Source organism: Triticum dicoccoides, chromosome 3A (assembly GCF_002162155.2).
Source record: "Triticum dicoccoides isolate Atlit2015 ecotype Zavitan chromosome 3A, WEW_v2.0, whole genome shotgun sequence".
In the NCBI taxonomy this organism is placed as follows: domain Eukaryota; kingdom Viridiplantae; phylum Streptophyta; class Magnoliopsida; order Poales; family Poaceae; genus Triticum; species Triticum dicoccoides.
Window position 1 is genome coordinate 594,145,594 of NC_041384.1, and position 4,907 is coordinate 594,150,500.

Consider the following 4,907-nt stretch of genomic DNA (forward strand, 5'->3'; position numbering starts at 1 on the left):
GGGGAGGGGGCTGCATTATAAATGGGGAACTAATCTTTTGGGGGATGGGATAGCACGTAGGTCCTCAAATCAAAAAGTCCCCCCATTTGTAAATTTTAGAGGATTGACTATAGATGATCAATGCTAGGGAAATTAGGGCCCTCACACATGGCCATTATATGGTCACTTTTTTCGCTTAAGCTATAAGCTAGAGGTCGAGGCAGATGATACATCTCAAACGTATTTATAATTTGTGTTATGTCTATTCTTTATTTATACCATTTACACATACTTTTGGCACAATTTTCTATCATCTTTATTGGACTAACAACTAACATATTAATCTAGTTTCAAGTGCTAGTCATTGTTTTCTAGTGTTTTTGGATGTTGCAGAAATAATATTTTTCTAGGATAAAAAATTCGAATGAACATATGTCACGAGGAGGTTAACATGGGCTGAAGCCCGCCTAGAGGGGGAGGGGGGTGGTTCTTCAGGGGGCCACACGTCCACCCGTCGCGGACCTCTGGCCTCCACCCTCGTGGCCAAGGGAACTTCCAATTTATCGCAAACCTGACCCCGTAGTTTTGGAACAGCCCTATTTTTTGCACTTTTTGGGCCACGGATCTCCGATGGTAAATGAAACAATGACGTGACTCCGATTCCAGCATCCAAAATTTGTTTGCCTCGGGTTAGATATAATCTCGGAGGGGGCACTCATCCTACGTGGCCCATGAACACTAAGGACCAGAGGGGGGATCGTTATCCCAGCTAGGGGGGAGGCCAAGGAATACGAAGAAGCATGCTCTCTCCCCTCTCTTCTAGGGGACCGGCACATTGCCCACTAGTAGGAAAACCCCTTATAGGATTTTACTAGTAGCAGCGTTCAGCTCAAACAGAGCTCAAGCGCTAATTACACTAACTACCAGCAACGCCCGAGAAAAGGAGGGCACTGCAGACATGAACACATTAGCGCGTTCTCGGGCACAAGGCGCTACAAGCCTAGTACATGAAACTAGTTGTTGTGCCACAAATAAGTAGAAGCGTGTGACAGACAAACACCGCCAGTGTCACCCTAAGTAGCAGCATGCACTATTAGCGCTGCTACTTTGATGTCTGGCAGACTGAGCACTGACAGGCACGTGGGTCTTACCAACCAACGCGTTTGAACTTAGTGAACACCGCTAACATTTGAAAACTAGCAGCGCTCGGAACGCTACTAAAATTTGTGCCAAAATAATTGACCTCCCCTTCTTCTGTCCTTATCACCCTCTCTTCTTCCTCCATCCCCCCTTTATTCTGATATTCACCCCCTCTCTCTTTACTCTCTTCTCTCCAAAATCTACATACATCACTACTACATCTATCCAACACCCCACATTTTCATTAGATCATAGTTGAGGGTTAGAAGTGTATTGAGATGAACATGCATAGAGTGGCTAGAGCGAGGGATATTACCGGGCTAGGTGGAGGAGTCAAAGAATGTGGGATAAACATGACCATAATCTTAATAATGCTATGGTTGGGTCCACCTTGATAAATTCTTAGTATTTGCTGATGCATGCTAAGATTTTAAGTCATAAATATGTATGAGTTCAAGTAATGGCAATGCATTAGCATGGGCTTCTTTCACATGAGTTCAAGTAATGGAGGTAAGGAAAGATGGTGGGAGGGAGGTGAGAGGCGATGGCCTTGTCCGCCGAGCTAGAAGGAGGTGCGGATGAAAAATTGTAGCTTTGAGCACATGAGATAGAGATTTGAGATGGAGGAGAGAACCATATCCTTGAATTCCAGACATCTCATATTTTTTGCTAGACCCATATACTCTAAAAGCACCGTAGTAGGTTCTACAGATATTTAATTTATACATATAAACACATTATAAGACATCACATGCATATGTAATTTGCTGGAATAATGTGAAAGTTTTGGTTTGCTCTTTACTAACCTATTGTAACAAAGTAACTTAGAAAAAACACCACAAATAAATATATAGACAAATTTTGTAACAAAATACATTTTAGTGCAGTGCAAGAAATGTACTTGTAATGGTGAATACGATAAATACAAGATAAATTTGTACATTTAATGTAAATGTACATTTTTAATTGTTAATGTTGCTAGTTATACCCAAAAATTTGTTGTTATTTGTATAATTGATCAAATAATGTATCAATAAATGTGTTATACATGAACTACTATTGAGTTGTGTCGAGGTAGAAAAGTTCGATATAAATAGATGAATAGTATTGTGCCCATGTATATGTTGGGGAACATAGTAATTTCAAAAAAAATTCCTACTCATACGCAAGATCATGGTGATGCATAGCAACGAGAGGGAGAGTGTGTCCACATACCCTCGTAGACCGAAAGCAGAAGCGTTAGCACAACGCGGTTGATGTAGTCGTACGTCCTAACGATCCGACCAATCAAGTACCGAACGCACGACACCTCCGAGTTCTGCACACGCTCAACTCGATGACGTCCCTCGAACTCCGATCCAGCCGAGCTTTGAGGGAGAGTTCCATCAGCACGACGGCGTGGTGACGATGTTGATGTTCTACCGTCGCAGGGCTTCGCCTAAGCACCACTATGATATTATCGAGGTGACTATGATGAAGAGGGGCACCGCACACGGCTAAAAGATCCAAGAGATCAATTGTTGTGTCTATGGGGTGCCCCTCTCCTCCGTATATAAAGGAGGGGAGGAGAGGGGAGGGCCAAGGGGAGGAGGCGTGCCCAAGGGGGGAGTCCTACTCCCACCGGGAGTAGGACTCCTCCTTTTCCTATTTGGAGAGGGAGAGGGAAGGAAGAGGAAGGAGGGAGGGAGGAAAGGGGGGCCGGCCCCCCCTCCCAATTCGGATTGGGCCTGGGGGCGCGCCCCTCCCTTGCTCCTTTCTCCTCCTTTCCACTAAAGCCCATTAAGGCCCATATACCTCCCGGGGGGTTCCGATAACCTCCCGGTGCTCCGGTATTATCCCGATCTCAGCCGGAACCATTCCGGTATCCAAATATAGTCGTTCGATATATCGATATTTACGTCTCGAACATTTCGAGACTCCTCGTCATGTCTGTGATCACATCCGAGACTCCTAACTACCTTCGGTACATCAAAAACCATAAACTCATAATATAACCGTCATCGAACTTTAAGCATGCGGACCCTACGGGTTCGAGAACTATGTAGACATGATCAAGACACGTCTCCAGTCAATAACCAATAGCAGAACCTGGATGCTCATATTGGCTCCTACATATTGTACGAAGATCTTTATCGGTCAAACCGCATAACAACATACGTTGTTCCCTTTGTCATCGGTATGTTACTTGCCGGAGATTCCATCGTCGGTATCTCAATACCTAGTTCAATCTCGTTACCAACAAGTCTCTTTACTCGTTCTGTAACACATCATCCCGCAACTAAATCATTAGTTGCAATGCTTGCAAGGCTTAAGTGATGTGTATTACCGAGTGGGCCCAGAGATACCTCTCCGATAATCGGAGTGACAAATACTAATCTCGAAATACGCCAACCCAACAAGTACCTTCGGAGACACCTGTAGAGCACCTTTATAATCACCCAGTTACGTTGTGACGTTTGTTAGCAGACAAAGTGTTCCTCCGATAAACGGGAGTTGCATAATCTCATAGTCATAGGAACATGTATAAGTCATGAAGAAAGCAATAGCAACAAACTAAACGATCAAGTGCTAAGCTAACGGAATGGGTCAAGTCAATCACATCATTCTCCTAATGATGTGATCCCGTTAATCAAATGACAACTCTTTGTCTATGGCTAGGAAACATAACCATCTTTGATCAACGAGCTAGTCAAGTAGAGGCATACTAGTGACACTTTGTTTGTCTATGTATTCACACATGTATCATGTTTCCGGTTAATACAATTCTAGCATGAATAATAAACATTTATCATGATATAATGAAATAAATAATAACTTTATTATTGCCTCTAGGGAATATTTCCTTCAGTCTCCCACTTGCACTAGAGTCAATAATCTAGATTACACAGTAATGATTCTAACACCCATGGAGCCTTGGTGTTGATCATGTTTTACTCGTGGAAGAGGCTTAGTCAACGGATCTGCAACATTCAGATCAGTATGTATCTTGCAAATCTCTATGTCTCCCACCTGGACTTGATCCCAGATGGAGTTGAAGCGTCTCTTGATGTGCTTGGTTCTCTTGTGAAATCTGGATTCCTTTGCCAAAGCAATTGCACCAGTATTGTCACAAAAGATTTTCATTGGACCCGATGCACTAGGTATGACACCTAGATCGGATATGAACTCCTTCATCCAGACTCCTTCATTTGCTGCTTCCGAAGTAGCTATGTACTCCGCTTCACATGTAGATCCCGCTACGACGCTTTGTTTAGAACTGCACCAACTGACAGCTCCACCGTTTAATAAAAACATGTATCCAGTTTGCGATTTAGAATTGTCTGGATCAGTGTCAAAGCTTGCATCGACGTAACCATTTACGACGAGCTCTTTGTTACCTCCATAAAAGAGAAACATATCCTTCGTCCTTTTCAGGTATTTCAGGATGTTCTTGACTGCTGTCCAGTGATCCACTCCTGGATTACTTTGGTACCTCCGTGCTAAACTAATAGCAAGGCACACATCAGGTCTAGTACACAGCATTGCATACATGACAGAGCCTATGGCTGAAGCATAGGGAACACCTTTCATTTTCTCTCTATCTTCTACAGTGGTCGGGCATTGAGTCTGTTGGAAATATGCCCTAGAGGCAATAATAAAAGTGTTATTATTATATTTCTTTGTTCATGATAATAGTCTTTTATTCATGCTATAAATGTATTATCCGGAAATCGTAATACACGTGTGAATACATAGACCACAATATGTCCCTAGTGAGCCTCTAGTTGACTAGCTCGTTGTGATCAACA